The sequence below is a fragment of the Epinephelus lanceolatus genome, chromosome 1 (genome assembly GCF_041903045.1).
Source record: "Epinephelus lanceolatus isolate andai-2023 chromosome 1, ASM4190304v1, whole genome shotgun sequence".
In the NCBI taxonomy this organism is placed as follows: Eukaryota; Metazoa; Chordata; class Actinopteri; order Perciformes; family Serranidae; genus Epinephelus; species Epinephelus lanceolatus.
Genome location: NC_135734.1, coordinates 20,831,833 through 20,845,230, shown reverse-complemented (window position 1 = coordinate 20,845,230; position 13,398 = coordinate 20,831,833). Strand labels below are relative to the sequence as shown.

At 41.8% G+C, this 13,398-nt stretch overlaps 1 protein-coding gene across 3 annotated transcripts in view; it reads left to right on the top strand.

Moving 5' to 3' along the window:
* prickle2b (prickle homolog 2b) overlaps positions 1-13,398 on the top strand; it is a 116,612-nt gene that overhangs the window by 41,840 nt on the left and 61,374 nt on the right. Inside the window, exon 1 of one of the 3 annotated variants that reach the window (XM_033625554.2) lies at positions 13,121-13,254. The exons of the other annotated variants lie outside the window; for them this stretch is intronic. The gene's annotated coding sequence lies outside the window, so the exon portion shown is untranslated. Of the gene's footprint in view, positions 1-13,120; positions 13,255-13,398 lie in introns of those variants that run through there. 3 annotated transcript variants of the gene reach the window in all.

Below are 13,398 nucleotides of genomic sequence, written 5' to 3'. Positions count from 1 at the left end.
AGCTTTCTGTTAAAGCCACTAAAGAGAAGGGATTTCCTTTGTCACGGGGAAGTTATTGACCCCCTTTTTACTCGCTGTCTTCTGTTGAATGTTAAGTCAGAATACAGAGGATGTTCAGACCATATGCCTTGAAAGCCTTATTGATGGGACAAGTGGCTTGGCTTCCTCACAGAGAGGCTGATCTAAGACATCTGGTTAACTGGAACTGGATTGTGCACATAAGGGGAATTCAAGGAAGAAGAACATTAGCTACTGCTAAGGGAATTTTCTGTGTTGTAATTTGCTTCACCTCCTCGTACTGAAGGATAGCTCCATTTTATATTTTATTACACCTTGGGTCTTATTTTTTAGTTTTGGCCATACTTTTCTGTCAGTTATTATAACAATGTCAGCACTGAAGTAACTGTTGAGATTTAGCAACACAATGATATTGCAACAATGAAGTCTGATCAGCAAGAAATACCAGCAATCAGATGGTCTTTGTTTTATTTTGCCTCTGCGCCAATGATAGCCGTAGCTGGAGGCATTATCTTTATGGGTTGTCCGTCTGTCCCATAATTGTATACACAATATCTCAAGACTGCCTTTAGGGAATGTCTTCAAATTTGGCACAAACATCTCCTTGGACACAACGATGACCTGATTTTATTTTGGTTGTCATAGGTCAAAGGTCAAGATCACCGTGACCTTGTCTGTCTCATTCTTGTGAACGCAGTATCTCAAAAATTCCGAGAGGGAATTTCTTCAAATTTGGCACGAACGTCCCCTCGGACTCAACGATGACCTGATTAGATTTTGGTGGTCATAGGTCAAAGGTCAAGATCACCGTGACCTTATCTGTCTCATTCTTGTGAACGCAATATCTCAAAAATGCCTAGAGGGAATTTCTTCAAATTTGGCACAAACATCCCCTTGGACTCAACAATGAACTGAACAGATTTTGGTGGTCACAGGTCAAAGGTTGAGGTCACTGTGACCTTGTCTGTCTCAGTCTTGTGTGTATATTTTAAGAACACCTTGTAGGAATTTCTTCACGTTTGACACAAATGTCCACTTGGACTGAAGAATAAGCTGATTAGAATTTGGTGGTCCAAGGTCAAAGGTCAATGTCAGTGTGACCACACAAAACATGTTTTTGGCTGTAACTCAAGAATTCCTACACTGATTATGGCAAAACTTCCCCCCCAGTATCTAATAGGATATAATGATGAAGTGATGACATTTTATATTCAAAAGGTCAAAGGTTGGCTTTACTGTGACATCATAATATTCTACATAAAACTTTTTCCTGGCTGTTACTCAATGTAAAACCACTGTACATCAGTAACTGTGATACTGAATTGGTGACACTAATCTTGAAACTGTGCTGATTGTATAGCTCCTCTGTGGCCTATGTTACTGTCATTATATAATTATTTTGGCGGGCTGCACTTTGCCACTGGTTGGTCTGTTTTTCAGCACAAGTCAGTGTGCTATCATAATAATTAGCATTGTCATCTAGCAGGGAATGCTTAACATGGTCAACATCTTATGCCGGTTTTCCATTGCATGGTATGGCAGGGCTCTGCCCAAGCCGACTTGCTATTTTTTTGGTTTTCCATCAGAGATGTGGATTGTGGCCTACTTGGCACCTTTTCTGGTACCATCTCGATCAAGGTTCCAGGCAAGCTAAGTCAATACGAGAAGGTGGAGTTAAAACACTACAGACTAGTTAAAATGTGGTGTCACTATGACAATCACCTGTGAATCCCACCTACACTGAGGGGTAGGCTATTAACCACACACACAGGCTTTAAATGGAGTGAGATGAGAAAAAACTGACTTACTGGACACTACAGAGGGTAACTCTGGGGTTGATGATGTCATATACAACATGAAGTTACTAATGGTAAATATCTCTGTAACGCTGCATGCAAGAGAGAGAGACTTTCTATTTTTAGCCCAGAAGACAACATCAGCCATTCTGCCCCTCCAACAAGGGCTCCGGTGTGATCGTGTCACTTTCTGAGGCTTCATAATCCAGTCTTGAACTGCAGTGTCTTTGTGAAGACTTAATAACATAAATCCATAATGATAAATCCGCCCCTCAATGACTTCTGTGATTATTTATCCATTTTACCATTAAAAATGAAAGTTGAAAAATGTTTAACTTTGGGTTAAATGTTGCACTCGTCATGGTCACCAGCCATCTAATTGCAGTACAGAGGGGGTGGGACAAATACCACAAAGACAAACTGTCACAGAGGACAAATACAAGTGCTGAACAACAAGAACTCTTATTTCCAGCTGGGAAAAGAAACACTTTAGTGGACACACGGCCTTATTTAAGTAACATTAGTGATTATCCAACCCATGAGAATTTGGTTGGACAAGAGCATATGGACCAACCAATCAACCAACTGACCAGAAGGTAACAGCCCTACTATTCACAGTGGAAAATGAAATCGATAAATGAACCTGTTACCAAAGTGAGTTGAGTCAAGTAGAGTTGAGCTGAACCTTGCAGTGGAAAAACAACAAAGTACAGCTGAGGCCAATGGAACTGTCTTTAGTTATGCTGGTATTTAGTTATAAACCAAACAATAGTTGTTGAGATGTTTCAGTCCAGACCAAAGTGGCGGACGACCAACTGACCAGCAGTGTTGTCTCTTGAGCCATGTATCAGCTAAAAGCAGTTTAAATAAAACTGGAATTGCTGCACCTTAAAACATCTACACAAAAGCTGCAGATTTAGAGCAACAATCACTGACCTTTTCCTCTTTTCCATTGAATAGATGATGGTCCAGTTAACACAACTTGTACAACACATGTGAAGTCTCCTCTGGATTTAAGTGGAAGGATCATTTCAAATTAGTCATCATCTATTTGCTGTGATGAATAGCTCAGAGGCAAACTTTGAGTCTGGACGTCTGGTGTTTGTGTGCAGACACGCTGTGTTCAAATTATGGAGTGATGGGCTGTTAGTGGGTGCTATCTCATTTTCCATTTAATTTTCCCAACTTAAATCCCCCCTGCCCCCTAATGCTCATCTTTAAACAGTGTCTGCATTATGCATGGACCAGAAAGTGTATCATAGTAGATATGAAATATGCATGAGCCCCTGTGACTCCCCTCCACATCCCCTCATTCCTTCCCCCCAAAGGAAGGAATCATTTTGTGTTGTCTGATTGTGTTAGGGGCTAGGATCAATGAATTGTTCTGTGTGTGTATGTGTGTGTGTGTGTGTATGGGTGGGTGGGTGGTTGTGTGTGGCGTTTTCTCCAAATGGCAGCGGAAATGAAAAAAGAAAGATAGGTTGGCAGTGTGGTTGGTGGTGACAGAGAGAAGTACAGGATGAAAGAGTGGAAAGAAAATGGATATGGACTCAAAGGTCGGTGTACGAATCAAAAGAAGGATGAAGAAACAAAAGAGTTAAGTAAGAAGTAAAAAGACAGAGAGAAACAAGGGCGACAGATCATCAAACAGAAGGAGACTCTTCTGGGGACTGTCAATAGAAGCAATATCTACTGATTGATTGTGTCACTATGTCGCACTGAGCTGATCCCTGGAGACTGTGTGTGTGTGTGTGTGCGTGTGTGGAGGGAAGGGGTGGGGGGCTCAGGGCCTCAGCTGTTGTGAGAACAGGGGGCCACGCGCCTGTTTTGGAAACACTCCAGAAATCCCATATTGTGAAGCCACAATCACCACAAAGGGAGTGCCTCCATTTTGTGGGGAATTTTTTGCTCCTCCACCCTGTTCTTAATTTACGATTGTATTTGTTTGGGGCGCATGAGAGAACAAGGCGATGGCTTTTTAATGAGACTGGAGAGCAAAGCATGTGTTGTGTGTATGGTGAGAGGTTTAGTTTTGGAGTGTTACGCTTGGAGCCCGTTATTGAGTGAGGTTTCCCCCAGTTTTTCCCCCCTCTAAGTTGTGAGGACTCCTCGTTAGGATTGGCATGGCATGAGGCTTTTCAGCCACAGTTCATCAATGTGGCTGTGGTGATAAACAAAGACAGCATCTCTCCCACGCACTCCCACAGCTGTACACACACACACACACACACACACACACACACAACCTGACACAGATGAATACACTGTGCTGAGATGACACAAACTTTTATGGAGAATTTTGTAAAAAGCAAAAATCTGTTTAGAAATTTGTGGTTGGATCATGAATTACAGCTTAAACAAGAGATGCTTACGTCACTCAGGCATTATTCAGAAAGTGGTGACTATCTTTGTGCATCACCATGACACACACACACACACACACACACACACACACACACACACACACACACACAAATATGACCCCACACACAGATAATCCAAACAGATCAGGGTTCACTCAGGTCATGGCCTAATCAGACATGGCTGGGTTAGGGCTTGTGTCTGATTTCATGATACCTTCTTTGTCTGTGATGAGATGGTGTTTAATTCCCAACATGAAAACCTACTGCAGATGGACTGTCTGCAATCACAGCCAGTGGTTGATTACTCAGCTAAGTGTGTGCGCATGAATGTGTGTGTGTGTGTCTGGTTTACTTTGTCTTTAGGACTCCCGCTGAGGACTTCTCCTCAGTGGATGATGATGCAGTGATCCTGACCGGAATCTGATTCAGCAGGCAATTAACATTTTAAACATTTAGCAGACTGTCTTCTCACAAACAACAGAAATTAGTTTTCTAAACTGTTTCGAGGACCTTTACTGCAAATTTGGCAGTTAAAGGACAGATTTGGCAGTTCAAACCTCTCAGTGTTCCTGAAGAGTTTCTCTAGCTGTTGGCCAGTTTGCGTGTGTTCTCTACTCTTACATCTACCTAAATATACAAAATAAGTTGACACTGTTTAATATATACTTGACATAAAAACATGATCATAAAACTGATATTAAAATATGATCTGCATTAAAGCTGCAACAATTAATCGATCGGGTTGCAATTTTAACAATATTTTTTGGAAAGAGAACATTTTACCAAGTTCTGTGGAAAATGTACACAACTTGCCAGGTGCTGTATGAAAAATATACATTAAGGAATGATAAACAGCATAAACACATTCTTTGTCTACAAATATATTTTCCAAATTATATCAATATATGTTGAATGTTTTGTTGGCATATTAATTGTGTTCTCTCTTGAATAAATTTTTATCAATTACAATTCTGAGGAATTCAGTGAGATTTGAGTAATTATATTATTCCCAAGTGAGATCTTTCAAAATTAATCTTTGTCTTTATATCTTAATTCTTTTTAAATATTTATTGACATGTTGTTTGCTTTCACTCATTCTGCATAATTTGATAAACTAATGTTGTGTTATCAGGAAACATTAAGGGAAAAATATGTAAGGCACATTTGGTATAATTTATGTAAATAAGAAATAATAGAGGCCCAAGAATGGACCCCTGCGGAACACCGCATTTTAATAGTGCTTTGTGAGAATGGCAAGCCAGCGTCCATTCTCTGCAGCATGTGCTTTATCAATGGGGCAACAAGAAAAGGACCCAGCAGAGGTGGAAACAGGAGAGATGCTTCTACGGTTTGATAATTGCCCAGAAGAAGAATGTTGTTTTAGAGGTAGAGATCTTAAAGTGGTAACCCACCAGGTGCCAAATATTATCTTTGGCAATCATTGCTGTGGTGCTTTTGCTTTGCACTACCCAGTGAGTCCAGTGTAATGGCTCAGTATCCTTGTGTGCCAGAGAAGCACTATTGAAAATTCGAGATGAAGTATTTAATCTCAATCAGCGGAAGTTTACATTTATTTATATGAAATGTGACAGATAATTACTTTAACTATATCGTTTTAGATTCCCCTATCCCCCTTCTTCCCCATCAAGCTGAAATCTATTTTCACTGTGTCCTCATTATGATGTCTGCAGACCTTTTTATATTCATTCTTTGCACCCTTCATCCCTCATTTTCATAAAAAAGACGCAGTTATTATAACAAACCTATTGCAGCAACTCTTTATCACCAAGCAGACAGCTGTTGTTTGCTCCATTTTAATGCGCTGTCTTCCTGTTTGGTTTGACTGACAGCTCTGACAGCCACTGTGCACACAGGTTATTAACTGCTGTGTACTCTGCTGGAGCTGGACCGGACAGTTTATGATGACACAGTGACTAACTGGGGAGACTATGAAAGTGTGTGTGGGAGTGTGTGGGAGTGTGTGTGAATGTGTCGTGAATAAATGTGTGTGTGTGTGTGTGTCCACTATTCCCCAGAGATTTAAGATCTATTGAGAGAATGAGAGGGGAGCAGATTGAAAGATGAGACGGAAAGAGAGAAGAAGGGATTTAAAGATACAGAGGAAACAGGACCCCTTATGAACTTAATGGCTTGATCTTCCCCTGCCTTGAGCTCATTCCCCTGTACATTGGAGGTGTGTGTGTGTGTGTGTGTGTGTGTGTGTGTGTGTGTGTGCGCACATGCAGCGATGCCTCTTCACTGTAAGCAGGAATTTTCATGGGCTTTACTTGTGCAAGTGAAACAGCTGGATGTTGTGAAATCCAAGCCTTCCTCTTAGCAGAAGGATTGTCCCTCAAGAGCTCACTGAGGACGTAGTTAACTCCTGTGGCACTGTGTGTATTTCTTTGTGTGTGTGTGTGTGTGTGTGTGTGTGTGTGTGTGTGTGTGTGTGTAGTTAAATGGTGACTGGCTATTGAGTTATTGTCAGCGTAGACCTCTCCTCTTTGGATCTCTTTTTGCCCGTGCTTCTTTGCGTCCTTCCTTTTGTGTCCTCGCTTTTCCATTCCTCTCCCCTCCATTCCTCTTCTCCGTCCACGAGAAGCTCAAGCAGATCGGAAACAGCTGTGAAAATTGTTCTGGTTAATAAGGGCCAATCTTGGCTTCTCAGTTAGTTGCGGTGCGATGCCTCAGACTTTGTTTTTCACGAAGAAAAAAAAGCACCCCGCCTTGAAAATCCTCTCAAAGTTTGCAGTGTTGTTTTAACTTTGGTCCCTTTGTTTGCATGTGTGTGTATGTGTGTGTGTGTGTGTCTCTCTCTGTACAGGGTTACCCATATGCAATGGATACCACAGGTTGTGCCAAAAGGCTGACTGCCAGGCCGTAGAGAAGAGAGGAGAAGAGCGGGTGCAAACTCCCTCTTCTCATCCCTCTCTATTTCAGTCCCTTGACTTCTCTCCCAGCCACACAGTCCATTTATTCTCCACTCTCCCTCCTCATCCTTCTTTGTTTTTATTTTCCTTCAAACAAAAGCTCAGATATTTCAGTCTGTCTCTCCTTCTTCTCTTCCCTTTTTTATCCCCTTTCATCTTTCTCTCTCTTCTTGCATTGTTCTTGGCTGAGGTTCAGCTCGTGGTCTTCGGCCTCACCGCTCCTCTCATCACCCACCACACTGTCTGAGAGAGAAACGCAGCCAAGCCCATGAGCTGAGGGAACTGACAGCCAGAAACCATGAGATGATGAGTTCACTGCTGAGCTGCGTGTACATCCCAGGTCACAAGACAAATTCCAGGCCTTTTTGTGGTTACATGTGATAAGCGTGGCCTTGAAGAGGAGGCGCACACCGAGACTTTTTAGTTTCATGAAGCAGAAATTCCATTATTGCAAGCTTGTCTTTACCTTTTCATCCTATGATGATCCATTTCCATCTGAGGATTTCAGAGAAGGGAGTGTTTCTCTTACAACACAGACCGGCATTTTTATGCTGATCATCCTCTGCTCTGCCTGTAATTAGCCAAAGCCCATTTTCAACATGACAGTGACTTCACTATTGATCGAAATAGCTGCAGCTCTCTTTGTGCGACATCTACTTGCTTTCTGCAGCCGGCTCGTTCTTTGTTGCTCAGTAAGACTACCAAAGAAACCTTGATTCACACAGGTAGGCATGGCAACTGATGATTTTTGCACCTCTTTTCTCTACATTTGCATAGATTCCATCAAATTAATGTTCTGAAAAGGATCTGGCTTTTCAGGGAAAACCAGTTTCTGCTGTGTATAGACAGTAATGATTCTGTGCTGACAGTTGTATTGTCTTTTATGTCTTTATAGGGTATGCAGTCTGGTGCAGTGTAGCACATGTGTCTGATTCTAGACAAACCCTTACATTGGTATGCATACAATACCTTAAGAACCAAAGCCAAAACTTTTTTAGATATCATTATTTTTTGGAGCAACTTGCAGTATAAATCTGCATATTCATGAGGGAAAAACACATTTTCTTGAAACAACTATGACTTCTTTGAACAAGCATTGTTTTAAGCTTTTTCACACATTAACAAAACAGGAGGCAACATTTGAACATTCAATAGGAGTCATGTTGGTGTCTTTCTGATCAATGCAAATCCAATATTTATTCTCCTTTAGCTCTGTTTTGGTCCCTGCCAACTCCAGAGGGAAATATCTGGCTCTTTAGCTGCTAAAAATACGCTATGTTCAGACAGCCATGGTTACATATACAGACTTTCTAATTAATGACGTAATAGAGAGGCAAAGTCCTTCTCCTTGTGGTGTCCCCCATGGGACGTGTATATGTATGATAATCAACGGCAAGAGACAAATCATTTTTTTATCCCATTTGAACTGTGCCATGACTTATGCGGGATTTATACTTCTCCATAGGCTCTACGTCAATGCAGAGCCTATGCTGTACCCTACGCTGTATCCTACGTGCACCTCCCCAGAAATGTAACTACACATTGCGGCAACCTCCTGATTATTTTTGTAAGCTGAAACTATTTCCCTCGGTGGAAACAAAGCTTTTATTTACTTAAATTACTTAGAGGAAATCGCCGCTTGTCGCTAGGCTAATTTATACAATGTAAAATGCCATAGGCTTGTGCTAATATTGTTAGCATGTTCTATTTGTGTACTTGTGTTTGAAATTGTCGCCATGTTTAAAATGTGTTTTGGTGTGTTTTGATTCAACTAAACTTTACAGCACTTCACAGAAACCCCGCCGTCGACTATTGTTTTGGAGGTGTAACTGCAGCAGACACACCACCGCACAAGTACAAGTGCTCACAATGGTGTAGGCCACGTGTAAAGGCTACGGCGAGCTGATGCACAACTATAAACACACCTTTACACATATGATGTTTGTCAGTTTAAAACATGGGAGTCAAGAAAGTCACAGTTTGTCATAATACCATTTAGTTTCATGTAAAACTGCTCAGTGAACTACATCTCTTGTCTTGCAGAACATACGTCACCAACACCAGATCGATAGCTAGCTAGGTAACTCAGCTATGTTCCATGCAAAAATTTAACATTTTCTTACCTGATGTGTTTTATCCAGCAACTCTTGGTCTTTTTATCAGCTGGGAAGTGGAAGAACAAGCAAGACCCATTGTTTGTATGAGGTCATCCCATCTTGAAACGCACAGGCATTGTAGCTTAAGTAAGACAGGCAGTTATGATGTAATTTGTGCGACTTTACTTCATCTTTCTAATTATGTGTTTTTACAGTCTTACATTTCAACACTTGTACAACAAACAGTGACTTTCTTGACTTGCAAAATTATCTTTTAAATTGATAAATGTGTCCACGGTAAGAGGAGGGACTTCGCCTCTCTATTAGCAATAGATGATTCTGAATATGTACACATGAAGGAGCCCCTTTTGTTGTCACAGCAGTGTGTCATTGTGTGATTCACACTCTCACATATACAGATGTGTGCAAACATAAGAACTGATATGCATGTATAGAATCAGCTGTCTGCTACTGTGCTTTATGGCTCTTCCTGAACACAATCAGCTTGTATTCATGGAGTGTTTTTGGCCGCCTCAGCTTTAGTCTCTGTGTGCCTCTGGCCCTCTCTTCCCTCTCTCCGTGGGACCGTGGGGTTGATTGATAACTTCATTTGTTCCTGAAGGGAAGAGGGGGATGAGTACATGACTTATCCTCTCTGTGTGGGGACGAAGGGGCGTTTTTTTTTTTCTTCTCCTTTTCCTTTCCTCTTCCTGGACACACCTCAGGCCCTCGTCACGCACATTTTGTTTTTAACCGTGACAAATGATCTCATTTTTTGAAAAGCATTAGGTCGGTCATTAGGAAAGTGAGGTGTTTTTTTTTTGTTTTTTTTTTGCTGAAGAGAGCTTTTGCATGCGGTCAGGTGGTGCCTGGTCATTCCTGCTATTTTCTTCAGTACAAATGGGACCAATTTTGCCTGGCACAGCAGGGTGATTCTCAGCATATTTGGGGCATGATGGTAAGCTTTTGTACCAGATTTGAGAGATGTGGACTGCAGCAGTTCAGTTTCCATAGTAGCAGGAAAGGAAACATGAGGCGTTGTGGCTTGTTGCCTGTATCTGATTTAATCTACATAAATGTTGTGAGACAGTGTGTGTCTTCAGGGCTGGTGACTGGCGTTGTATACGCATTATTTTCCAAGCCTGAGCGACTTTTTTGTTTGTCCTTGCATCTTTGTCTTGCTTTATTTTTGTGTGTTTGTGTCTGTTCTTGTGAAATGTAAATGTCCCATGAATACCTGCATGTCCTCAGCAGGAACAACACAAGTCTTTGTTGTCAGGTGTGGACAGGAGCCACCTCTCTTGGCTGCAGCGCTGTTTGTTCTCCAGAAATCCCTCAATATTTACAGCTGTGAGTCTGGCCACCCCACACTCCTGAGAACAGTAGGTGCACAGTGTGAGTGCCACATAAGAAGTGATGACATTCTGCCCACATCACAGTCACTGACGGTGCCAGAAACCTCGACCTCGGACTGCGCCGAGATAGATCACTCTTTCCTGCGTTTACTCTCTCTCTCACCGTTTCTCTTCCTGTATTTATTTGACATATGACTGGCAGGCAGGGATAGGGGAGGAACCTCCCTTCAGAGTCGTCCATTTTGGGCTATGGTTAGTTTAGGATTTGGCACCCAGAGACCCATTACAAGGTTGCAGTCAACTTGGGCTGATTTAAGTTATCCGCTGCTCACTGAATGTACATCAGTCCAACTTTTTACAGAAGAGAGCTTTTGGAAAGTGCTCTAGCAGATGTTTCCATAGACTGTTGCCCCTGTGGATTTAGAGGAGGGAGAGTAGACTGATTGACTGCTGAAGAGGGAATAATACACTCGTACTCTCTAAAAATGTAAGGATCAGTCATTGTACAACTGAAGACACCTAATTTGCATTAAAAATTGATTCAGTGAAACAGTTTGTGCTCATGCACGCAGCATATTTAAAGTACAATACAAATGCCTTCAGGCTCAAATACTGAGCTGCTGTGTGGAAAAGACAGGACACAACATCAATCACTGTTTCACACTGCTTCCAAAGTCTGCCGACTTGATAGGTTTATGTGCTACCACATAAATTAGAAACACGAGGAAGTGAGCCACACTAATTTTTGTAGCCTGTTAATGCAATAAGATATCAACATTATTTACATCAATTCTTATTACTTGTTTTCTGGGCTGCTTCTCTATGTTTAACTTGAGAATCTACTTCTGGATATTCAACTGTGACACATTGGGATTCTTCATTTTTGGCTATTACCTGACAAATAAAGCTGTTAAATTTAGAGCTGTATGTTTATTTTCATAGTTTAGTCTAAGAAAATATCAAAAAGTGGGAGACAAAATGGCCGTCACAGTTTCCTAAAGCCAAAATGGATGCTATCAGGTTGTTTTGTTGCCTGACTCTCCTAAACCCTAAAGATAGTCAGTTTACTGTCACATGACTAACACCAAAAACACGCTAAGCAACGCCAAATTTGGGCTTTCTTCAAGAATCACATTTTTCTGCAGTGGGGAGGAGTGTTTATGTGTTTTAGGCAGGAAGAAATTCTTTTCACTTTGTTCACTGTGGTTATTCTCTTGCCTTAATTCACCATGAAGAGTTAAATTATCCCTAACTTTTAGTTTCATTGCTTTTCGCAGCAGAATCAAAGGGCCACAGCTCAGAGCTACCGCCGCAGCTTTCCATAGCCATTGCATGGCAGCTAGCTGCAGGCTGCACTGCACCACTACTTTTTTGTGTTTTTGGTGTAAGAAAAGCAGCAAGATCTCACATTAGAGAAGCTAGAACCAAGGAATTTCTCATTTCTACTTCAGTCCTAGGCAGTTAATTGATTACCAAAGTAGCTGATTACTTTTTCTGTCGATCAACTATTGATTAATCAATGAAGAGTTGCAGCTCTAATGAAATTGATGCAAAAATGTAATATAACAACAAATAAACAATAAGCAAAACCAACTTGAGATTTACTAGAAGTTTGCTCAGATCTGTTGACATCCAAGCTTAGCTACTGTGTGTAATACAGCTGAAAACTCAAGATAATTTCAAATAAGTGGACCTTGAGTTGAGTCAAACTTCTATTTCTGAAGTCAATAATGAACTTTAATGCTCAACTTTTCAGCTAACACAGACTAGAAGTCATAAAAGTTTTATAGATTAAATCATAACAGCTACTGAGCTTGCATGTCGATGACATCCAACTCCATCCAGTGATGATGACCATGTTGAAAGCTCTGGGAAAACCAAGTGGTCTTTGAGTTGGGATTGTTATGTCAGTTGAAAGAGGTCATTACTTCTGTAGAAACAGTGAAGCAAATTCTCTGCTGCTCCCTCTGTGTTTTGTCTTGCTGCACATATCATCCCATGACAGAGCTCCTACAGCCAGCTCTAGTGTTTGATATCAGAGCTTCTGAACTGTCTGCATCTGTTGCGATTGCTTCCTCTGTAAGAATTTCTTAACTTATAGCTTTCATCCAGTGATTTTGCTTGGTTCTGACTCTGCAAGTTGCTGTAAACCTTCTTACGTGGAAAGCCGACTGGGCTTCCTGTTCCCACATGATGTCAGCGCAGAAGACTGCCTGAACATTTACGGGTTAATCACATGTGGGGAAGGGGCTTAGGGGAAGAAATGCTGACTGCTGTTGACAGGCAGTGGGAGGGGTTAATGTTGTGGACTGTTTGCCCTCTCAGCAACCAGCTTGGTGGTCACCCCTGATTGCATGCGTCTGTTGAAAAACTCTGTCGTCCTCTTACTTCCTCTTGGTCTCTTACTCGCACTCACCGTTCTCACCCTGCTGACCGTCTGCAGGCAGAACCGCTCCTCTCCTCCTCATCACCTCAGCTCACGGCATCTGTTTCTTTTCCCTCCCCTCTCTCTCTCCCTCTCAACCTGAGAGAGATGAAAACAGAATTTTTCAATTAGGGGGAGCTGTTGAAAGTGTTTGCTTCAGGCTGCCGCACTGCTGCTGCTCTCTGCCCCCCCTGAGATCCTCCTGTCGTTTAGTGTGTTTCTCCCCCCCTCCACTTCATTCCCAGCTCAGCCAGGGGGGAAGTGGGAAGCGGTGAGTAACTTTTAAAAATTTTCATCCTTTTTGTTCAGCTGCTGATTTGTTCGTGCCGGCTTCTGAGGCGCTGATTGGAGGAGAGGAGTTGTCTTTGGCAGGGAGTCAAGACTTTTCCCCTGGGTGGTGTAAATTCTGCAGTTT